Here is a 25,779-nt window from a genome sequence, read left to right as displayed (position 1 = left end):
GAAGTTTCAACATATCTTGATAACCTTCCACTGTAGCAGCAGTAACCGATCTATCAACTACGCCACACTATTATTATCTTATATAGGCGTTGCCGACCACAGGGACGTATTGTGCCTGTTTAAATATCACTGTATCTGAGTATGCATGCCTGTACCAGATTCTTTGGCGCTTCAGTGTAGTTGAAATTATGAAAATAAAATAAGGAAACAAAGTCAACATGAAACGAATTGGAGACACAAAAATATATGAAATTAGCTTGTGTAACGAAATTAGGTTTATAGAGCAGGAAGATTTTTCTATCTAAAACACAACAATGGCGAATAGCTTTGGAGGGAAACCGAAGAAGAAGATCATAACATCTTGTTACGTGGTGTAAAAAAAGGTGCACAGAAAAAGAATAAAATCAGCGAGGCATATTGAATTTTTAACCAACGTTTTTGATAAATGTGCGCAGTAGTAAATTGACTCATTCGTACTTAAAAGAAACTGTTGTAGAAGATGTTGCATTGTTAGGTGCCATGTTACCACATAAATTCCGCATTACAGAACTGAAAGATTTCGCACGTAATATCTGTAGTATGATAACACAAAGGAGCCCATAGATTGGTGCTACAGACAGGTTCTTGCATTCACTTCTTCTTGTACGACCGTGTTAAAGGTGACACTAATCTCACCTGCACGTGTTGCACCACGAGCTTCCAAAGCGAAGTATATGAGAATCCGGTGGCGAGAGAATATCCAATATGGCTTACAAGCAGTACCGGTTTCCGGCCACTTCCTGCAACACCGAATGGCTTGAGGCCAGACCAAGTGGCAGTTTCGGGGTAATGGTGTAATCTGGAGCTGTGGTTGAGTGCACGGCTGTGATATCAGCAATCGAAATCTGGCGATTGGCCTCATGGCTGCACCCCGGCCTGCGGAAACGCCTCATGAAACTCACACACCGTAGGCAAACTGTTCAGAGACCACTTCCAGTTTCATGCAACCTTTCTGCATTCGTGGGGTAAAAAGTGAGAAAATCATGTTTCTCGATCTTCGTAAATACGGTGAACGTAGAGAAACTTTAATATTACTAATTATGTGTCTTAAAGTTTCAGTTCCTATTGAATGGTTGCACATAATCACATATTTGCTGCGTCTATAACCACCAGCCACCTTGATCGAAACACCGGAGAAAGATCAGAGGAGAGGTTTGTACGTTTACGGGTAGATGAGTCTTCAGAACTTGAATGAATCGAACAATAAACTTTTGTTTGCGTAGATTCAACACACCGATAACCATGATTAGTGTGGAATCCTGCCCGATCGTGTAATATAGGGTGCCCGGAAAGCTGTTTTTCCTGATAGCCAGCCAACTCACAAGCATATCTTATTAATGGTTTTTACTACAGTAAACTGAATTGACAATACTTACCTTGCGTTTCTGCAGTGACGTGTAGGACGCAATTGGCGACATGCAAACAATCACTGTCCCTCGCTATACCCAATTTCCATGCGATCAAATAATATGAAGCACAAATCTCAATTACAGAATAAAGACGACGGCTCGTCTTCTAGTGCGTCATCTACTGCCCCACATAAAGTGCCGCCAAGGCTGCAGCTTGTATTCTCTTCGGTTCGTTAGAGGCCGCTTCCTTCGTGGTGCGGCCCTAGTCAGCGTACTATTCTCTGACGTCGTCTCACAGGCTTCTCTGTAGTTACGTTTCGGGCCGACGTGCCGGCGCTTGGTGTTACGCCGGAACAATACGAAATAAAACATGCCACTAAAGTAATTGCTCTACACAATTTTCAATTATCGTTACTATTAAAGTTTTTCAGCCCAGTATCGCGCCACGTCCAGTGTTTTCTTCTCGTGAAGCTGTAGGTAGTCAGGAGTGGTTCTCGTAGGGCTGTTGTGGACTTTGTTGAAGATATTTGATTTCCTGTCCTTCACGACACTCACATTTCTCGTCTGTGGTGACAGCGCATTCGTTCTGGTACGATTCGTTGTTCTTAAAATCTTCCAGCTTATTGTATAGCCGCTAGAATTCTCTTGAATGGCAGGGTAGCCCTTTGGGAGCTCATCTATCTTGGTACCAAGAACTTTAAGTCTTGCAGGTCTGCATGAAATACAGCTTAGGAAACGACTCAAATCGATAGTCTGTTTAAATTTTTCTTTGTGGTTATGCGCAATTCCTCTGGAGTTATAACCTAAGAATCCCGCCGCCTTATATACCCTCCCAAGAGGTGCAGGATTTATGCATCCTATTGTTAGTCTGCATGTGGCAATTCGATTTATACTACATTCTGCCGGCCGCGGTGGTCTCGCGGTTCTAGGCGCGCAGTCCGGAACCGTACGACTGCTACGGTCGCAGGTTCGAATCCTGCCTCGGGCATGGATGTCTGTCATGTCCTTAGGTTACTTAGGTTTAAGTAGTTCTAAGTTCTAGGCGACTGATGACCACAGCAGTTGAGTCCCATAGTGCTCAGAGCCATTGGAACCATTTTTATACTACATTCTGTACCATGTGCGGTTCAGGATCTTACTGGGTATACGTATTCCGCTGTAGAAAAGCAAAGTTCTTGGCCAGTTGTTCCTAATACAGTTGTCCTGGATGTCCGTTTACTGTTCGCTAGTTAGCTCAGCATGTTTTTCCTGTCGGGCAACCTTTAGGTGGTTCTTCTCTCAATAATACACTTAGGAAAAAATCGCAGCATCAAGAAGGAGCTGTGCAACATAAAAGAAGTTGGTAGGCGTGTTACTACATCTGAAAGATGATGTCTGTACATAATTTGCGCCAGTCGCATAAGACTGTAGCCTTCTAGGGCGCCAATTCAGGCGTTGACTATAGCGTCCAGTCGATCGTACAGATAGCTAATACTGTCCTGCTAGACATATTGTTGGTTGACGTGTCGCACGAGTCACTTCTTGCCTCATCTTATACCACACGCGCAAGATGAGACGTTCCTTTCGGGAGTCAAATCCGGAGATCGTGCTTGGTGTGGAAAGTCGCTGCACGTCTTGAAGAGCACAATGAGTTTCACTGGCAACGTGTGGGCAAGCATTATCTTGTTGGCCTGGGATGCTGCAAGTGTGTCTTGGACGAATGGACTGTGCGAGACAGCACTCACCAGGTCTACGTCGTACACGCAAACGGCCATCACTTACGTGCTGGCAGAATTGCTTTCATCGCTAAAAATCACGACGCGCCATTCCATCATCCGAGTGATTCTCTGACGGCACCACTCGAGCCGTACAACGTCCATGCTGTGGCATGAGTCGAATTCGGGCTAGAGTTGTGCGTGCCCATAGTCCCACGAATAACAATTGGTTCGCAGCAGTTCGTGTTGAGACGCCCTCTTTCCTGTGTTGCGTAGCTGTACGATCTGCCACTGCTGCCCTTACAGTACGACGATACTGGGGGGCGACTGTGCTGCGTAGACGTCCAGAACCACGTCTACGAGTGTGAAAATCCACTGATACCTGCATCATTGCAAAACTGACGTAGCACGTCAAGGAATTCTCTGGAAGGACTATTCCGCTACTCGGACGGCCAGAGTTTGACCCCTTTCAAACTCGCTCAGTTAGTTGTAGCAAGCACAAGTGCACCTCCATGTCATACTTGCCTGCTTGCTTCACACGTTTGCACCACACTGAGCGTTCTGGCTATGACCCTTTCCTACTAAAGAATAGACACATATCGCGCTCTGGTAGCTATGCCACTAAACTATCTGTTGGCGGACGACAGTGAAACTATTATCAGTACATCTACTATTCTACAGATAGCACGTGCTGTCATTAGATCAAAATCGACGTCTTCTTCCCAGAAGAATTAACTTTTTTTCCGGCAATGTAGAAGTGCTGCGTTGTTGAAAATTATTCTCTTAGCCGGAATGTAGGTGTAAATGTGGTAATTAAACGAAGCTATTGAAACACAGTGAAATGGAAACATTTGATGGCAAAGATATGTATAACGTGGTCACTGTTGTTCTCGATAATTTGCTGTTGCAGTACTCATACACCGAAACCTCAGTTTAGAAATGTAACTATGTAAGTGTTGCCTATATAGCGTATATTGTTTCAGATAAATGTTACAGGCAGCATACCATTTATGACTCTTGCGGCTCTGTTAGTCATAATTGGTTGTTAGACGTGTCACAGTTCGAGATTATACAAGAGCTTCTGGAGAGGTGGGAAACCTTTCTTCAGCTGATCAGTATAGTGAATCTACCCCTCCCCCGTTCCCACCCAAGCCAAGGATTTTAGGTTTGATTGGCGGTCGTGGAGGACAGAAACTATTTAAGACACGAATAGCTAAGCAGGACTTCAGTACATAGCTTGAGACTAGAATGCAGGGACGCCCTCTGAGCGTCATCTGACGTCGCCCTCTGGGCGGGCGCAGCGCTCGGACGACTACTACGAGGGACGTCACTGTCGGTCACGATCTCGCAGAGTTGTAGACTGCGTCGGCAGTGCTGGCAGCAGCAGCGGTGGGGGTGGCACAGGCGGCTTCCACAGCCGGACCTCTACCTCCGAGTATCGGATGACAAACGGATGACCGCTTTCCGGAAGATGCTGAGCTGATGGAAGATCTAGACGCAAGGCGGACACATGGCTCCAGTGTCGATACCTTTGACGCATTCTTTAAACACACAACAGCCGTCTGGTTACAGTGACCACCGACCTTATACCGTGTTATCTGGAAGGTTGCATATAGAGAGCCATGATGCCTTAATGATGGTTTGTTTTGCTACACCTTTCGATGTTGTCACGTAGTGACGTTAGCACAACGCTGACTAGGCGAGGAGCGTGTCGGTCATCATACGCACTGCAGGTGGCAGGGACAAAGAATCCAGTGAAATATTTTTAAGTGCTTTATCTGAAAACTACCTTGAGCAATTAAACAGAAAACCGACTCGTGGCGATAACATATTAGACCTTCTGGTGACAAACAGACCCGAACTATTTGAATCAGTTAATGCAGAACAGGGAATCAGCGATCATAAAGCGGTTACTGCATCGATGATTTCAGCCGTAAATAGAAATATTGAAAAAGGTAGGAAGATTTTTCCGTTTAGCAAAAGTGACAAAAAGCAGATTACAGAGTACCTGACGGCTCAACACAAAAGTTTTGTCTCAAGTGCAGATAGTGTTGAGGATCAGTGGACAAAGTTCAAAACCATGGTACAATACGCGTTAGATGAGTATGTGCCAAGCAAGATCGTAAGAGATGGGAAAGAGCCACCGTGATACAACAACCGAGTTAGAAAACTGCTGCGGAAGCAAAGGGAACTTGACAGCAAACATAAACATAGCCAAAGCCTTGCAGACAAACAAAAATTACGCGAAGCGAAATGTAGTGTGAGGAGGGCTATGCGAGAGGCTTTCAATGAATTCGAAAGTAAAGTTCTATGTACTGACTTGGCAGAAAATCCTAAGAAATTTTGGTCCTATGTCAAAGCGGTAGGTGGATCAAAACAAAATGTCCAGACACTCTGTGACCAAGATGGTACTGAAACAGAGGATGACAGACTAAAGGCCGAAATACTAAATGTCTTCTTCCAAAGCTGTTTCACAGAGGAAGACTGCAGTGTGCTTCCTTCTCTAGATTGTCGCACAGTTGACAAAATGGTAGATATCGAAGTAGACGACAGAGGGATAGAGAAACAATTAAAATCTCTCAAAAGGGGAAAGGCCGCTGGTCCTGATGGGATACAAGTTCGATTTTACACACAGTACGCGAAGGAACTTGCCCCCCTTCTTGCAGCGGTGTACCGTAGGTCTCTAGAAGAGCGAAGCGTTCCAAAGGATTGGAAAAGGGCACAGGTCATCCCCGTTCTCAAGAAGGGACGTCGAACAGATGTGCAGAACTATAGACCTATATCTCTAACGTCGATCAGTTGTAGAATTTTGGAACACGTATTATGTTCGAGTATAATGTCTTTTCTGGAGACTAGAAATCTACTCTGTAGGAATCAGCATGGGTTTCGAAAAAGACGGTCGTGTGAAACCCAGCTCGCGCTATTCGTCCATGAGACTCAGAGGGCCTTAGACACAGGTTCACAGGTAGATGCCGTGTTTCTTGACTTCCGAAAGGCGTTTGACACAGTTCCCCACAGTCGTTTAATGAACAACGTAAGAGCATACGGAATATCAGATCAATTGTGTGATTGGATTGAGGAGTTCCTAGATAACAGAACGCAGCATGTCATTCTCAATGGAAAGAAGTCTTCCGAAGTAAGAGTGATTTCAGGTGTGCCGCAGGGGAGTGTCATAGGACCGTTGCTATTCACAATATACATAAATGACGTGGTGGATGACATCGGAAGTTCACTGAGGCTTTTTGCAGATGATGCTGTGGTGTATCGAGAGGTTGCAACAATGGAAAATTGTACTGAAATGCAGGAGGATCTGCAGCGAATTGACGCATGGTGCACGGAATGGCAATTGAATCTCAATGTAGATAAGTGTAATGTGATGCGAATACATAGAAAGATAGGTCCCTTATAATTTAGCTACAAAATAGCAGGTCAGCAACTGGAAACAGTTAATTCCATAAATTATCTGGGAGTACCCATTAGGAGTGATTTAAAATGGAATGATCATATAAAGTTGATAGTCGGTAAAGCAGATGCCAGACTGAGATTCATTGGAAGAATCCTAAGGAAATACAATCCGACAACAAAGGAAGTAGGTTACAGTACGCTTATTCGCCCAATGCTTGAATACTGCTCAGCAGTGTGGGATCCGCACCAGGTAGGGTTGATAGAAGAGATAGAGAAGATCCAACGGAGAGCAGCGCGCTTCGTTACAGGATCATTTAGTAATTGCGAAAGCGTTACGGAGATGATAGATAAACTCCAGTGGAAGACTCTGCAGGAGAGACGCTCAGTAGCTCGGTACGGGCTTTTGTTAAAGTTTCGAGAACATACCTTCACCGAAGAGTCAAGCAGTATATTGCTCCCTCCTACGTATATCTCGCGAAGAGACCATGAGGATAAAATCAGAGAGAATAGAGCCCACACAGAAGCATACCGACAATCCTTCTTTCCATGTACAATACGAGACTGGAATAGAAGGGAGAACCGATAGAGGTACTCAGGGTACCCTCCGCCACACACCGTCAGGTGGCTTGCGGAGTATGGATGTAGATGTAGATGTAGATGTAGTCAGTGGTCCAATGAGGTCGGCCGCTGTTCGGAAAACCAATTCGCGTCTCTACACACTGTGTCGTTTCTTCAGCTACTTGTTCTGCACTTTTCGAGAGTCTTGAGGGCGTAAGGTGTAAGGCGTAAGGCGTAAAGTAAACAAAACATCACGGGATGAGATGGTAGGTAATGTCATTTTAGTGATTACAAAATCTAGTCATAATTACAAAATCTTGGCAGTATGAGCCCACTTACAAGTATAGCATTGCATACCACCCTGGCTTGAATGAACGGTCTGATTCGATTCGAAAAAGCGTCGCAAAGGTGGTCTTTAATATGGCAACTGAACCCATTGATTTATCTGGTGACCTATCTGATAATTCCTTACAAAACTGATAGCGTGCAATTGAACCTATAAATTTTTCGTGATTTGTACTATTTTTTTTAAATACGAAACTAAATAGTGTGAGCTGATTGGAGTTAATTGCTGTAACTTGCAGCAGTGCTTAAATGCTAAGCAGGATCAAGGTGTTAAACTCTGGAAACCACTGTACAGCTTGCTTCGAGTTCCTTACAAACTGGCTTTGCCCTGTTTCTTTGCAAAAGTGGCCTGTGTCTGTTCTGCGCGTGTGCAATCGCAAAAAACTGCCATTCGTGACATACACTGTTTGGAGCACCGTTAAATCTTTGGCTCAATCATCAGTGTTTTAGCGTTTGTTTTCCATTTGGTAAACACTTCACTGAACGTACTTCAAACACATGAAAATAATTCTGACCTTGTGAAACATAACTGGAATTTACTATGGACTAAAGATATTAAACGCTATCAGTGGCTTCTTTCCAAGGCGCGATGAGGATCAGTTTCTACCTGAGTTGCATTCCTAAGAACTTGGTAATTGTCCTCAACATAGCAGCATGCAGTTAGAAGATTCGAAGAGAACTGGTATTGCCTTACCATACGATAATCCCTCTGTAAGGAATGTTGTTCTATGATGATTTCAGTCGACAGCTCTGAAGAGGCAATTTAAGAGTTCAGAAATAATTGTACTTTTCCCGAAATGAAATTAATTATCTTTCGGTAAATTAGCCGTTACTTACATACAAGAATGAAGCAAACAGTGAAAGTATTACAACCACCATTACTACCATCTTTAAAGTGTTTGAATTACGTAATTATTGAAATTTATTATTTAAAAGACTCTGAGATAGCTTTGAAACAAGTTCAATTATCAGAAAATTAGCTAACCGTACCCTGTGTTTAACTGAAGCATTAAATGCAGTTTAGGATGGAACACAGTTATTTAGAACGTACGACAAAATCGTTCTGTTGTAAACGTTTCATTCAGATACGATGTTTTAAGTCGTATTAATTTTTATAGAAGCTTGTTACGTAAAATGTGACCAGGTAACAGTATTCACTAAGTAAGAACTTGAGAGTGAATTTAAGAAGCTTTTAGAATATCTACTATCACTGAAAAAATTGCTCAACGATAAGGGACTATAACGTTCTTGTTATTTTCTAAGTAAATTTAAATTTACGAAAAAATGTTTGCATTAATTTTTGTTGATGCTGTAGTGACGATTCAGACTATTGGTAGCTGGTAATTTGCTAAGCTCTTCACATCTCTAAGCTAATGGAATAGTTTGTTACGAACCACAATGCTTGAAACAGTCTTGAAAGAGCCATGGCCCAAAATTCCGCCTCAGAAGGAAAAGTACCCATAGTTATCGCTGACATTTGAAGGAGACTAGTTTATCTATGAATATACGAAAATACATTTGGTGCATTCTGACGTGCTATGGGCCATTCTAAGTCGAAGGAGGTGGAGGGGAGTATGGAGCACAAAGAAAGGAGTAGATGCGACGCCGGTACCCTGGTTTTGTATTAGCGGTGAATTTGACGTCTTGTATGCATAGACTCTTACAAAACAAAATTAACTGCAGCCGTTAGATCGTTAGTGGATTTTTTCAGTATTTCGGAGGCAAGGCAAACTAGGATAGATCACACAGTTTTTCAACAGACTCAAGAAAAATAACTACTTGATGAAGACGTTGTTGTTTGGGTCGGGGATTTTCTCTGCCTCGTGATGACTGGGTGTTGTGTGATGTCCTAATGTTAGTTAGGTTTAAGTAGTTCTAAGTTCTAGGGGACTGATGACCGTAGATGTTAAGTCCCATAGTGCTCAGAGCCATTTGAACCATTTTGAACATTGTTGTTTAAGATTATAGAACTCTTATGGTACATTTGGAATGTCACATATGAAGATGATGTAGATATTGCAAACGATCCAGGGATATATTTAGAACACGAAACTACTTCAGGAAGCGGTCCAGCATAACGTGGCACTGACAACAGCATTGGTTACTCATACTATCCATCACCATCAAAGAAGAATAAAACTAAATTTCCTGAAGGTTACTTGCTGATGCTGATTTCTATGATGCAGCCAAAAGAAAGAGATGCTCCACACTTGTGGCCTCCTGGAGTAGCCGAAGACACGTCGCCTAGAGTCAAATTCACTCGTGTAATGGCGCTAAACGCAAAAATACAGCACGCCAGGTTTTGCAGAATTTCTAAAAGGCTCTGAAACGATGCGGCAGAAGCAGGATGGTACTACAACCAATAGCAAAGACCAACCTACGTGAACAATTCATTGAAATGAGACAACAACATGGAATTGTACACGGCTGAACACTTAGAATCTGGGCGATATCTTTGGAAAGACAAATTTATTCAAACAATACCTCAACATTCAAAGCTGATGAATTTGTTATGGAAGAAGGGCTTTTCTCTGAAGAGATTGCAGATCAGTTAAGATTTGCTAAACAATTGCGTTCTGAGAGAACTCTTTCCATTAATTTAGTGAAGACGATTTATGGTGCTGTCAGTTCAGTTGCAACTACAACACGTTCGAACATCGTAATGCCTGTCACTGCAATGGATGGCACACTTCTTTCACACATATATGTTCTTGTCTCGGAAGCAGTGGGATATGTCCAGCAAGCTTAACACCTGAATTACCAAGTGTGGAAGCAAATAGTAGCAAATCACCAAACTTGACGAAAAAGGATCTGAAAGAGTTCCTGGAACAGTTGTTGTGGACGATTGCCATGACAGAGGTCGAATTCTGCAATGGGTTCTTTCTTTGACACCAAATAAAGATGACGCTCTATACAATGAGACAGCTCCAGCAGATGAATTTCACAAGAGGCTGATCCGTGCTAAATGTTATGGATTGGTAAAATTAGTGAATATTTTCTTTCTAAGTACATTCAAAAGTATGGTGCAGTTCATCACATATACAATAGTGCTATCTTCCGCAGTCAATGTGTGGCAACGGGATCAGATTCTTCGCATTCAAACGATTGTGCTCTACGTATTTTCCGCTGATAGACTGAAATAATTGTTTCGATTTGTTTTCTTCAAATGTGATGAAATGATAAACATCCTAGATAATTTCAGACACATTTTGAATTATGTTTAGAGAGTGGTATGGGAGACGAATGTTTCAAAGATGGCCGTGTTTAGTATGCCTTCATTCATTGTGCCCACTGTGAAAGAAGTTTATATCCAGGCCACGGACTACCTATTGACCTCCATGACTACTGATCTAGAACTGCCATGGCTACCTAATGTAGATAAATTGCATTACTTAAACGTTACTGAATGCATTTGCTCGCTTATCTGCAATAGCAGCGACACATTGCACCTATCAGACAAAAAGAAGGCGAAAATAATCACGTTTATTAAAAGACTGCCTCATTCTACTTTCCTCGGCACCTTTACAAATATGGCGAAAAACTTTGGTAGGGACATTTCCGCGTTATTTTTAACATGCATTTCACGTCTCACTCCCACACAGTCCTCCAACTGTAACTCGCTCACACCCACTAGCCCTCCGCTGTAAGTCGCCCATAGCCAGCCACTCCTGCTTGCCAATACCCACTCACTCATTCAGCACAGCTCATTGCCATTATCTCTCTGTGTCTCTCTGTCAGTATACCTTGTCTCAAAGTCACAGTCTCCTGCTAATACTGTCTCCTCACAATGTCACTACCTCTCTCTGCTCTCTCTTTCTGCTATTATATCATTCATTACTTCCTACTACTGCTGGCTCTTCTCACTGCCACTACCTATCTGTCTCGTTGTCATTGCCATAGACTCTGTCTCTCATTATCACTGGCTCTCACCTACATCCACTTTCTCCTTCTCTTTATTCCTCTCTCACTGGCACAGCGTCCTTCACTTTTTTCCAGGCATTGTTCTGTCACTGTCAAATATCTTCCACTCCCACTGTGTCCCCTTTTTTCTCTCATAGTGCCATTGTCTCCTTCGCTACTTCTGTACTACAATCACTGTCTATTACGTTCTTGTATTCATTTTTTGCCCTTCACTTTTCCACTGCCACTGTCTTCCTCTCTCTCAGCCTGAAAATACGAGAATAAGTTGGCAAGCCAAAGTAGGTGGGAATAATTTTAAAGTTTGTGAGGAAGGTAGAATGAAGCAGCAGTACCCCACGTTTGAGTCAGTCTTCTAATAAACAGAAGCATATTCGCCTTTTGTTTGCACGTATAACAACACTCATACGAAATGAATTTACGGGTCAATTAAATTCCGATAGTTTGCTTATGTAAAATGGAAATAATACAAAAATATATAATGTAACACATCAGTCTGGATTTTATATGGAAAAATATTTGCATCTGCTTCAGAAGTATAACAACATCTGGCCCCTAGAATCCTTGCCGGCCGCGGTGGTCTCGCGGTTCTAGGCGCGCAGTCCGGAACCGTGCGACTGCTACGGTCGCAGGTTCGAATCCTGCCTCGGGCATGGATGTGTGTGATGTCCTTAGGTTAGTTAGGTTTAAGTAGTTCTAAGTTCTAGGGGACTAATGACCACAGCAGTTGAGTCCCATAGTGCTCAGAGCCATTTGAACCATTTTTGAACCTAGAATCCTTCTGATGATAATGGAGTCACTTTACAACATATTTATCCATACTACGTCACTTCGTAAACGACATTTTCGCCTCAAACCGTATCTTAAGTGTACAACAAGGAACGTTGAACATCTGTATCTAGGAAACGGATAACGATATTAAGAAAATTTTCAAGATTCGTCGAGATTGAGATCTTAGGAACACATCGTAACAATTACAGTCATTTGCTGTGCGCAGCGGTTTTGAAATCCGCTACTCGGTTTTGGTAGCAAGTATTAAGCTGTGTCCTGATAATGGATAAATATTTTTGAAACTAGGAAGATGGTACTTCTAAATAAATCCCTAGAGAACACACCATTAAAGTCTGAACAAGTTTCTGCAGTTATTTATTATTTAAATTTCACTTCACACCGGATTTTAGGTGAGTTCATTACGTATATAATTAGGGTAATTTGAACACCTTTACCTCTGAAACAGATATAAACGTCAGGAAAATTTTGAAGGTTATTCCACATCTGTATCCTGGGAATATATCTTAACAATTTCAGCCATCTGCTGTGAGTAGCTGATTTGGTACCCAAAAGCCATGTTTTTCGGGTTTTCTGAGGAACCAACCATGAACTAAATTGTGCCTTGGTAAGCCTCTTAAGGCGCACCGCAGACCACATCTAACGCAAAGTGAACCGATTTTCTCCATTTTCCCAAGCTAGAGTAAGTGTATAGTATTCCTTTGACCATGTACTGTAGGATAGTTACAGTTAGACGAACGTACTGTTGGGAATACAAATGGCCAATAGCCCAAGGGATATCCGAAACAGTCGACCGAACCATTGTACTACCAACAGAACCCGTCCCGGAAGTAGCCTGTTTTTATGTGCGACGTTTCGGAACATATTAGGTAGTGAAGTCTGTCGCGTGCTTACCGATTCTGTGCCGTTTAGACTAATGTGCACGATGATTCCTACCTTTATGTGCACTCATATTTTATATATATTGCAGTTCATAGCTCCTATGTCTCTTGCTCATGGACGCTGTAATTCGCATGGTATGCATACTCGAATATTGGCTATCCAACGCTATATGTACATTGAAATTGTGGGCGAGAACAGTTGGTACCCATCCTTGTCAGATTATGGGTGTACAATCTAGCACTCCGTGACTTATCATTTTAAGAGACAATAAATACCACAACCATACGATATCTCGATTCAATAAACTTAATAGCCTATTGGCACTGTTAATGGCGCCTCTCCGGACATACCTCATTTCCACGTTCACACACACTGCTAAGTGCTTTTCTATGCCTACGCACCTCTGTTTATTCAAAGGTCATCCAAACAGTCGGATGCTATACCCGTAGAGGAACCCTACCTTGTTGCCGGCCGAGGTGACCGAGCGGTTCTAGGCGCTACAGTCTGGAACCACGTGACCGCTACGGTCGCAGGTTCGAATCCTGCCTCGGCCATGAGTGTGTGATGTCCTTAGGTTGGTTAGGTTTAGGTAGTTCTAAGTTCTAGGGGACTGATGACTTCAGAAGTTAAGTCCCACAGTGCTAAGAGCCATTTGAACCATTTTGAACCCTACCTTGCATGTTTTGCTGCAAAGTGTTAATATGTAATTATTATTTCTAAGACTATCCCAGCTGCACTGTGTAGACTGAACAGTCATGATAATTATATAACAGTCGTTAACCAATAGATATAAACGCATATTCTTGCTGGTGGTACTGAAGACTTCAAAGCCGCGCGGGATTAACCGAGCGGTCTATGGCACTGCAAAGAAAAGTTGTGTGTAAGCTTAGGCACTGATAACCTTAGCAGTTAAGTCCAATGAGATTTCACACACATTTGAACATTTTTTTGAAGACATCAAATTTGTCTGTAAGGTCGGTGCTTCTGTACCGTCTTTCGTGTTTATAGATAAATTTTGAGCTCAGTTTCAGATGTTACGTTACATATGCCCCACATCTCACTGCATTAATTTTAAGGAAATGTACTCCTGCATAACGTTACCCGAGTTAAATCAACATTTTAATTCATATATTACATTTTTCCAAATATAAAATTCGCTTAACTTGATATTCAAAATATCCACATATTTACAAGATTAATGAAATGATTCATTTTCACTAAGACTGTGTATTTATTTTAGTACGCAATGCAACATTTCGTAAAATGCCGAGTCAAATGACTTACATTTTTGTTCATCACTATATTCAACTAATCCAACATTTTTATACTCACACACACCATTACAAATAAAATAAATTGATTTATAAACAGCTATGTTTTATACTTTTCAAAATGGTAACTCAGCATAGAGTGACCCTTGCTCACAACCATTTTTAAACTTTTTGTCACTATTGGTTAATCAAGGAAGCCTTTGCTCACTATTCTGAACATACTTCACATCTACATCTACCTCTACCCGATTACTCTGCAATTCACATTTAAGTGTTTGGCAGAGGGTTCGTCGAACCACAATCATACTATCTCCCAACCATTCCACTCCCGAACAGCGCGCGGGAAAAACGAACACCTAACCCACACACTGCTTTGTAAATCTATTTTCAAAAACTTATTCGTTTTCGATATGTTTTTGATTTCTTGCTTTAAATCACAGTCCTTTAATTTTGATATCTTCCTTTTTGGTAATCTGTTGTAACATACAGGTTTTCTTGAGACAGTTATTAAGTACAATTTTACTATAATGGCTGTCTGCTTGGCAGAGCTATCCAACTTTTTTACATCTATAGAAAGATTTTCCTTCACAAAATACGAACCGACTCTGGGTTCAAATCTGCTGAGAACACAAAAACAGTATCTATCTTCAAATAACTACAAAACCCCTGGTGAAGACTATAATACAGCTGACATGCGGAAGCAAGGAAGAGGAGCTGAACTCTAAAAGAGACCACACGCATGTTTAATGGAGATATTGACAACTGGAAACGTACATTGATTCGTTTGCTGGGTAAGAGAGGTGATAGGACAGACCTGAACAACTACAAAAGCTTCTCTGTTTTGTTGGTCATACACAGAATTGCTTCCAACGTTATCTTAAACAGTTAGGGTTTTACCTCTATACGTCTTCCTAATGATTTATGACCAAGCACACAGAAAATTCTCCTATGAAAAAGAATTATTTCGTTGTATGGTGAGGGATTCAGCTCCTCGCTATACCAGAACTTGCGTGCTATCGCTTTGCTAGCTAAATTACGACCTCCATAATGATCTTCCGTTTGTCTTCAGTCTAATGTTCTAGTCGCAATGACTACTAAACCGCAATCTTCTGTGACGCGTAGTGCACATACAATTCCTATTGCGCACACAGAACCAATGGCATTGCTCCTGCGTCAGTGACAGGCTATAGCTGTGTTGGGGACACTGTCCACACTCCTAATCGTTGGGATGCATAAAACAAAATGAGATTGCTTATAGCCACCTCTAATAGTTGTAGGTCGTCTAATTTTCATGAGTTATTTTGATAATCTGTTTTCTGCTATTCGTCTAGTGCATTTGTAGTTCAGTTTCCCGATGGTTCTACTGCTTCAGCTCTTTGTCAGATTTTTAATATTGCATAACAGTTGCATTGACAAGTACAGGATGCTTCAATAATTAATAAGTTCGTCGTTATTCTTTTTCGACTGTAAAACCCTTTTCACTAAAGCCTACTTAAAGAAATAATTTTTACATGGATTTAATACCATTCTTTAAAAAAAATCAATGTATACGTGAAGTTGATGGTTTTACAAAAGTATGAAACCTGCCAGCTTCTTTCAGGCTTTCTCTTTAGTATTCTCTAGGAAACAAAGGGTATTTATCCCGTTCTTATAAAGTAAGACCATTAGCATTTCCTTTAGAGGCTACGATGCGGTAAGCCCTTTCTGCGAGAAGCGCGCTGCGTACGGTGTAGGCCAGCGTTACTGCCAGATACCAGCCGCCGCCACTGCCGCAGTTAAAAATTTTACAGCAGTGCTGATGAGTGAGGGTTAATTAAAAGAGTGGCTAGAATTTAAAGTAGCTGCTCCTCTCGCTATTGCAAGACCTTCAAGATGAATCGTGCGGACACCAGGTTCGCCGTCTGTTTATAATTTAGTAACAGATTTTCTCATCGTTTCAGGCTCCCCAGTGTCAGAAAAGTCACTATATCATCACTGTATGGATACCTGAGAGAAAGATTATTTAAATTATTCGTCAGAATAACCGTGAGTTGCTGCAACTGTACTCACAGGTTCTTTGTGTGTTAACATATATGTTTCTGGAAACTGAGTCTGCATTATCTAAAAGATAGTTTGCAACTCTATTTAATCAGTCTTATTTCACCACTCTTGCGATATCATCAGAGGACATGTTTATTATTAATTTCGAAATAAATTAGTCAGCGTGCTCCCGAATTCGACTACAGTACCAATAAATGTAAGGCAACAGTGTTAGACGTTCTGGAAGAATTCCAAGCTCTGCTTTATTTACAGATGATTAATAGTAATCTTTAAACATTGAAGAGCTATCGAATATACTAGTTCATTACTGCATGAAAAAGAGCAATGCCACTCCAAGCACCATAATTTTTACAGGAGCAAACGAAACCTGGAAGTTGATATTTATCAAATCTGATATTGATTGGACTTTGAGGAAAGGAGGTACACAGTAACCAAATAATAAATGAGAATATTTTGCATCCAACAGGATATCGGAATCTATTCTGGACTAGGTTTAGCTAAATAGAAAGAAAAGTGCTACAAAATCGTACGAAACAAGTAATTAGCAAATGTCTGAAATTAAATATAAATACTTGAAAAGTAACCAAACTGTACAATCTCTTACATAAATGGGGAATAAAGTTAAATGAGAAGTGGTTACCATATCTATCATGAGTGCTAGCAACAGAGTACACAATCTATGTGTTGGTTCGAAACTCTCTGTACTGTCGATGAAGTTTGTGAGAATGACATCCGTCTAAGACCTGTGGTACCACTGAAGGCAGATAACTGGATGTAATTCTTCTCTAAAATCTACCCTTGACATGCTAATAGGGTAAAGAAGTGGATAACCGATTTGTCAATCGAAGTGGCAATACACAGGGTGTCGCAGTAAGTATGGCCAATTATCAGGGATATGTCACAAACGATCATTCGAGACTAAAACCCTGGCAAACATGAGCTTTAAAAATCGTACCTGAAGAGCTATATGAATCCATCGTCTTCGATACTGTGAAACAAATAGCTTCTACTGCAAGCTCTTTGCATTCCATAGTTTTGGAGGAGGTAGTATGGCCCAAAACAAAGAAAAAATTGACCAGTAAGCAGGGGCTGTAAAGTGCATATCTTAAAAGCGATGAGCACTTGCTCAGTAGAAGACGTGTGTTCCACAGTAGCGAAGATGAACAAGTACTCATAGCTCTTAAGGTACATATCCCATGGTTACTAGACAATATTTTTTCTGGTTTTAGTTTACTCCAAAACATGGAAAGAAAAGATTTTGCAGTAGAAGCGGTTCATTTCACAATATCGGAGACGACGAAGTGTTCCTAGCTCTTAAGGTATGCTTCTTAGAACCTATGTTTACCTGATATTTTTGTTTCGGTTGTTTGTTCCTGTGATATCCCTGAATACTGACCATTCCTCTTGTGACACTTTGTAGTTATATATACGAAGTTCGTCTACCAAAGCAGTTACATTGGAGATGCTAAATCTACATCTCTGTCTATACCATGGAAACCACCTACTAGTGTGTGGCGGAGGTTACTTCTGGAAACTATATCATATCTACACTTCCCTATTTCATTCAGGATGGTACACCAGAAAACCGACTATAAGTAAACTTTCGTATGAGTGCCAGGTTACCTTGTTTTATCGTTTTAATCATTTCGCGAATGGTATGTGTGAAAAGTAAAAGTCGCCCGACTCTCCTTGGAACTTACGCTCTCAGAAGTTGAGCAGTTAAGCCCTCGTCTGCCAGTGGAGTTTGTTGTGCATCCCCTAACGCTCTCGTGCGTACTAAATGATCCAAAGACCAAACTCACTGCTCATCGGTTGTTCTCTTCTGCTAATCCATCCTGGTAAACGGCCCTAGAAACACAAGAAAAACAAAACTTTGTTAGAACACTTATTTTATACGTCATTTCCCTCAGATTCTCACAAAGAATTTCAGTCTAGCATTTCCTTTTTCGTTAAATTGTTTTGTGTTGTTATTCTACTACAGGTTGCCCGGACAGTTCCTCCAAGTGATTTTTAGCCAGTAGTGTAACTGAACAGCAATTCATCTGTTCACCTCTTTTGTGTGCAGCACGTTACATTTACTTACGTCCACATTCAACTGCCAGTTTCTCAATCGATTCCGATCAGTTAAGAACAACACGTTAACATCTATCTCTTAGAAAATCTTGAATCATGTGGCAGATCTGGTGCAATAAACGTTAAACTCATATTTTTTTTTCACTAAAGAGTAGTGCAGAAATGTGTCGAATGTCTTTCATAATTCAAGGAACGTGATACCAACAGTGTCACAGTTGTGTCCTGTGATCTGGCCGTAATGGATGGTCAGAGCAAGCCGAGTGTTTGCAAATACACTCCTGGAAATGGAAAAAAGAACACATTGACACCGGTGTGTCAGACCCACCATACTTGCTCCGGACACTGCGAGAGGGCTGTACAAGCAATGATCACACGCACGGCACAGCGGACACACCAGGAACCGCGGTGTTGGCCGTCGAATGGCGCTAGCTGCGCAGCATTTGTGCACCGCCGCCGTCAGTGTCAGCCAGTTTGCCGTGGCATACGGAGCTCCATCGCAGTCTTTAACACTGGTAGCATGCCGCGACAGCGTGGACGTGAACCGTATGTGCAGCTGACGGACTTTGAGGGAGGGCGTATAGTGAGCATGCGGGAGGCCGGGTGGACGTACCGCCGAATTGCTCAACACGTGGGGCGTGAGGTCTCCTCATTACATCGATGTTGTCGCCAGTGGTCGGCGGAAGGTGCACGTGCCCGTCGACCTGGGACCGGACCGCAGCGACGCACGGATGCACGCCAAGACCGTAGGATCCTACGCAGTGCCGTAGGGGACCGCACCGCCACTTCCCAGCAAATTAGGGACACTGTTGCTCCTGGGGTATCGGCGAGGACCATTCGCAACCGTCTCCATGAAGCTGGGCTACGGTCCCGCACACCGTTAGGCCGTCTTCCGCTCACGCCCCAACATCGTGCAGCCCGCCTGCAGTGGTGTCGCGACAGGCGTGAATGGAGGGACGAATGGAGACGTGTCGTCTTCAGCGATGAGAGTCGCTTCTGCCTTGGTGCCAATGATGGTCGTATGCGTGTTTGGCGCCGTGCAGGTGAGCGCCACAATCAGGACTGCATACGACCGAGGCACACAGGGCCAACACCCGGCATCATGGTGTGGGGAGCGACCTCCTACACTGGCCGTACACCTCTGGTGATCGTCGAGGGGACACTGAATAGTGCATGGTACATCCAAACCGTCATCGAACCCATCGTTTTACCATTCCTAGACCGGCAAGGGAACTTGCTGTTCCAACAGGACAATGCACGTCCGCATATATCCCGTGCCACCCAACGTGCTCTAGAAGGTGTAAGTCAACTACCCTGGCCAGCAAGATCTCCGGATCTGTCCCCCATTGAGCATGTTTGGGACTGGATGAAGCGTCGTCTCACGCGGTCTGCACGTCCAGCACGAACGCTGGTCCAACTGAGGCGCCAGGTGGAAATGGCATGGCAAGCCGTTCCACAGGACTACATCCAGCATCTCTACGATCGTCTCCATGGGAGAATAGCAGCCTGCATTGCTGCGAAAGGTGGATATACACTGTACTAGTGCCGACATTGTGCATGCTCTGTTGCCTGTGTCTATGTGCCTGTGGTTCTGTCAGTGTGATCATGTGATGTATCTGACCCCAGGAATGTGTCAATGAAGTTTCCCCTTCCTGGGACAATGAATTCACGGTGTTCTAATTTCAATTTCCAGGAGTGTAGCTCTATTTGCCGAATCCATGTTAATTTTTTCAGTGGTAATATTCGTTCCAAAAAGGAAAAAAAAAACATTAAACGCATTATGACAATGGCTCATCTCTGTGCCTCTCCACATCAATCAGCCAACTATCAAAGAATGTGTAAGTAGGCAGTTTAGGTTTTTATATTGGTAACGCCACGTAGCGCTCGGTATGAAAATCACTAGCTGTGCTGTGTGCAGTCTTTAGCTGATTAGCATTGTTGTAATATTCGCCAATGTAGTGTTGGGCAGTTGGCTGTTAACAGCGCGTAGCGTTACGCAGTTGGAGGTGAGCCGCCAGCAGTGGTGGATGTGGGTAGAGAGATGGCGGAAGTTTGAGAGCGGATGATCTGGACGTGTGTCCATCAGTCATAATATATATATAAGGTAAATACATTGTTTGTTCTCTATCAAAATGTTTCATTTCCTAACTATGCGTATCAGTAGTTACTGACTTCAGTAGCTAGAATCTTTTATTAAGCTGGCAGTATTGGCGCTCGCTGTATTGCAGTAATTTGAGTAACGAAGATTTTTGTGTGGTAAGTGATTCATGAAAGGTATAGGTTATTGTTAGTCAGGGCTATTCTTTTGTAGGGATTTTTGAAAGTCAGATTGCGTTTCGCTAAGAATATCGTGTGTCAGTTTAAGCACAGTCATGTATAATTTTTCTAAGAAGACGTTTCAAATGTCCTAAGCACAGTACGTTCATAGATTATAATTTTTCGTCACGACAGAGCTGAGTCCAGACCAAACTGGTCTCCCGCCCAGATTTTCCTGTGTTCGAGTTGTCTAGCTCTTTTCATGTGTACAAATGTGTTATAACGATAATTCTGCAAAGGGAAACGGGATTAATTTGTCAGCAGTATATTTCTCCACTCATTAATGTGTTATTCTCTATGTTGCTGATTCCACAATGAAGGGCCCCGTCTCTGAGCTTCGGCTATATGGATGTGTGGCATGCGTAAAACTTCTAACACCATTCATCACAATTTGAGACAGATTTAAGCTCTTCTGACAGTTACCTTGCAGGTATCGCTGCAATTAACTCTGCATTTAATGCTACATATTCGCTCCATCGTTTAGTGTTTATTGTTGGTAGACGTACTGTAATGTAAACTTCATCTGTTCGCTACTTTCTGCTCACGATAAGACAACTGAGAGATTGTGGATATAATGCACTCATTTTGGTTGAGTATTTCATGAGATCATTATTGGTACTGTGGAAGCGACATTTTTAAATACGGGATGAATCATAAACGAGAAAAAACATTCCGACGACCTTAAGATGTTTTGCCTTACGTGCCTCATCTGGAGTTATTGCGCGTAAAATAAAGAAACAAGTTCCCTTTTAACAGGGTACTGAATAACGAAGTTATTCAGTCTCCCTACGGTCTCACAGAAGGTATACGTTGCACAACACTTTACCAACTCTCACAATCCAGTGCTTGGAAGATATTCGCAAATTCTAGTCTCATTGCACGGTAGGAAGTCCCTATAGCAACAACGCCTTAACGACAGTGACTGAGTGCAATTGACGTGTCAGATGAAGTCTGAGCTGTGAACCGACCGAGGTCTTTTTGGCTAGTGGAAACTCCAGCATGCATGAGCAGTTTATACAAAACCTGCTTGCTCTGGGCAGCAGATACTGGGCTAACAGCTGATTCCGTTATGTGGTGTTATGATGACTCTCACCTGTGCTCCTGTGATTGGCTCACACACAACACGAGACATGTGTGTCCATGCTTCTTTCCCAGAGCGTTTGTGTGTCATGCTTGCATTCATATCTGTACTCTGTTCAAAGTTACTTTAGTATTGACACTTGGGCAGAGACGCACGTGCAGACGAAAAGTAGAGCTACCTCGTTAAGGCTTGGCAGCAACCGTTCTTCTCGTGCACTATTCGAGGTTGGAACAGAAAAGGCGATAAGAGGCAATGTATCCTGTGCCACACAACAAAAGGTCACTTGTGGAGTATAGATAGTGATGTAAAAAGTTGAGGAACATACAGGCATCCCGCAAGGAACACACAAATTAATTTACATTTTTTTAAACTCCCTCAAATTCACTATCTATTCGATGGCCTAAGATGGAAATGACGTTACTGCTTGCTGGAAGAGCTGCACAGTGATTTTCTTTTCGTTTTATTTATGGTTAAAAATTTTAACACAGCCTACGTTATACATTTCACAGTATTATGAAATTCAGTCATCTATCGTTTCTTGATATATAAACCTGATATTAACGATTTTATTTTTGTTACTTATTGCGTATTCATTGACAACTCACTCTGCATGTTTAGAGGGCAGTAATTTAGTATTACAAACCTGACGAAAATCTAAGAGTACGCATATGAGGACGAACGAACCATCGCTCTAAAGCATTGATGAAGTGGCACCGTTACCCCCCTCTAACTTTAATTTCTGTGGCGCATTCAACATTCCATGCCTCATGCAAGAAGTGTCTTCAGTCTTCTCTACACTAGTAGAATGTTTGATATTCTCGTGCTAATTTTATAACGGTCTCCAATATTCTGAAATGGACTACTTCATGCAATAATGAAATTAAGACAATAACCTCTCTCAGAAAAGTCAGTAGAATTTAGAATGATCGATCACTAAATTAAATGGAGAAACATTCCAGGAACTGACTTCTAATATATCAATCTACACTCCTGGAAATTGAAATAAGAACACCGTGAATTCATTGTCCCAGGAAGGGGAAACTTTATTGACACATTCCTGGGGTCAGATACATCACATGATCACACTGACAGAACCACAGGCACATAGACACAGGCAACAGAGCATGCACAATGTCGGCACTAGTACAGTGTATATCCACCTTTCGCAAAAATGCAGGCTGCTATTCTCCCATGGAGACGATCGTAGAGATACTGAATGTAGTCCTGTGGAACGGCTTGCCATGCCATTTCCACCTGGCGCCTCAGTTGGACCAGCGTTCGTGCTGGACGTGCAGACCGCGTGAGACGACGCTTCATCCAGTCCCAAACATGCTCAATGGGGGACAGATCCGGAGATCTTGCTGGCCAGGGTAGTTGACTTACACCTTCTAGAGCACGTTGGGTGGCACGGGATACATGCGGACGTGCATTGTCCTGTTGGAGCAGCAAGTTCCCTTGCCGGTCTAGGAATGGTAGAACGATGGGTTCGATGACGGTTTGGATGTACCATGCACTATTCAGTGTCCCCTTGACGATCACCAGAGGTGTACGGCCAGTGTAGGAGATCGTTCCCCACACCATGATGCCGGGTGTTGGCCCTGTGTGCCTCGGTCATATGCAGTCCTGATTGTGGCGCTCACCTGCACGGCGCCAAACACGCATACGACCAGCATTGGCACCAAGGCAGAAGCGACTCTCATCGCTGAAGACGACACGTCTCCATTCGTCCCTCCATTCACGCCTGTCGCGACACCACTGGAGGCGGGCTGCACGATGTTGGGGCGTGAGCGGAAGACGGCCTAACGGTGTGCGGGACCGTAGCCCAGCTTCATGGAGACGGTTGCGTATGGTCCTCGCCGATACCCCAGGAGCAACAGTGTCCCTACGGCACTGCGTAGGATCCTAAGGTCTTGGCGTGCATCCGTGCGTCGCTGCGGTCCGGTCCCAGGTCGACGGGCACGTGCACCTTCCGCCGACCACTGGCGACAACATGGATGTACTGTGGGGACCTTACGCCCCACGCGTTGAGCAATTGGGCGGTACGTCCACCCGGCCTCCCGCATGCCCACTATACGCCCTCGCTCAAAGTCCGTCAACTGCACATACGTTTCACGTCCACGCTGTCGCGGCATGCTACCAGTGTTAAAGACTGCGATGGAGCTCCGTATGCCACGGCAAACTGGCTGACACTGACGGCGGCGGTGCACAAATGCTGCGCAGCTAGCACCATTCGACGGCCAACACCGCGGTTCCTGATGTGTCCGCTGTGCAGTGCGTGTGATCATTGCTTGTACAGCCCTCTCGCAGTGTCCGGAGCAAGTATGGTGGGTCTGACACACCGGTGTCAGTGTGTTCTTTTTTCCATTTCCAGGAGTGTATTTCGAGGACTATAGCTCCTTCTTTGCGACTACGTGACGCTAAGTCCGCAGCAAATACGTCAGTAAATATTTAGTGTAAATTTGAGGGTACTGAACTTGCAATGGTTTCCTTCACTGTTTGGCAGAGGACAATGATTGTGTGCATGGAGGTTTAGTGCCTTGCAGTTAAAAGTGGCTTAAAATTTGGTGACTTAGAAAGCTACTGCAGTTAAAAAGTGGCGTGAAAAACAGTGAAGTAATGATCAATCGGTAGGACTGTAGAAGTCTACGAAAGAAAGAAGAAAGAAGATGTGCATTCCAAGCAGAGAGCTGCCATTGAGTTTCATTTGAAGGGAAACCAGAGCACTGCAGACATTCGCAGGCGCTTGCAGAATGGCTACAGAGACATGTCAGTGACCCAAGACACGGTGAGTCTTGGGTGAGACGTCTGTCATCATTGAAACAATATTAAGCAAACCTGTCCTATCTCCAAGGTGCCGGCCGGCCACAAGGAGTTGTTATTCATGTAACGCCGGAACGTGCGGACACTCTCACTCGAGGTAATAGACAGGCCACAATCAAAACATCTCGGTGGGCAACTGGGCGTCTCTGTTGTTAGTGCTGACACGCATCTTCACCAACTGCGGAAATCGAAACTGTGCGCCTTCTGGATTCCTTGCCGCCTAAGAGAAGGTCATAAAGAGCAACGAAGGGCCACCTGCGCGGCATTGCAATCTCCTAATGAAGGACATACTCCGCGGGAAGCAATACGTGGACGATTAGGAGGTTACTGATGCAGCAAGGCGTCGGTTCCGACGTCGACCACCAGAGTGGTATCATGGGAAATAAAGGCCCTCCCAGTAAGGTGGTGTAAGGCTGTCGCACTGAACGGCGATTGTGTTACAAAATAGGGTTAGGTACCCAAAAGAGTGGGGAATAATACGGTGTATTGGAATCGTGAATAAATCGAACCACGTTCTGATTAAAAATGTGGTGCATTACTTGTTGAACGCCTCTTGGAGAATGGAAACTGAATTACTAGCTTAACAGCTCACAAGCACATATACTCTCTTATTTGAGTATTTGTACAATCGAAGCTGACGTATGCAGTGTGTGCTCACGAGTGGAAGCAGCACGTGTACCAGTTGCATGACTGACCACTGGTCAAAGCTCGTTTGCGTTGTAGTGGCCTTTATCCAACTCTTTGAGCACGTGTGTTATCATATAGTGTCACCTCACAAGGCTGAGAAATTCGCAGTTCATGGTGCCGGTCATAATATGATGTAACGTAGCATCAATGGTTAAGGACATATGCTTGTAGTCGTGAGCGGCTGGAGAAACTGCTAAACTACTGAACCACTATTAGAAATTACCAGGATTCTACCTGTAATGTACTTTCTGCAGACAGTGCTCCATGTCTCTTAAATTATTCAGAAAATACCTCGTGATACCACCAAGCTGCGAAATTACAACGGTAATATTGAACTGGGCGGATTTAAGATGTCATATCTGGAAAGTAAATTAATTTCTCTGTGCTACTCGATAGATGGTTACTAAATAACAGTCATGCCCCAATGTTTCCTTCGTGAACAGTCTCCAATCATCTCACTCTAGACGAGCAGTTAAACTCAATCCTTACTTCATTTTTCGTATAGGAAGAAACAT

At 43.1% G+C, this 25,779-nt stretch overlaps 1 protein-coding gene and 1 long non-coding RNA gene across 2 annotated transcripts in view; one reads left to right on the top strand and one right to left on the bottom strand.

Moving 5' to 3' along the window:
* Positions 1 to 25,779, top strand: part of LOC126298455 (uncharacterized) — a 1,052,314-nt gene that overhangs the window by 579,746 nt on the left and 446,789 nt on the right. The window lies entirely within an intron of this gene.
* Positions 18,088 to 25,779, bottom strand: part of LOC126298457 (uncharacterized) — a 180,049-nt gene continuing 172,357 nt past the window's right edge. The window contains exon 3 of the long non-coding RNA XR_007552610.1: positions 18,088 to 18,138. This is a non-coding gene — a long non-coding RNA (uncharacterized LOC126298457). The remainder of the gene's footprint in view (positions 18,139 to 25,779) is intronic.

Source organism: Schistocerca gregaria, chromosome X (assembly GCF_023897955.1).
Source record: "Schistocerca gregaria isolate iqSchGreg1 chromosome X, iqSchGreg1.2, whole genome shotgun sequence".
Taxonomy (NCBI): domain Eukaryota; kingdom Metazoa; phylum Arthropoda; class Insecta; order Orthoptera; family Acrididae; genus Schistocerca; species Schistocerca gregaria.
Note: the sequence above shows the minus strand (reverse complement) of the source record. Positions and strands in the feature narration are given on the sequence as shown.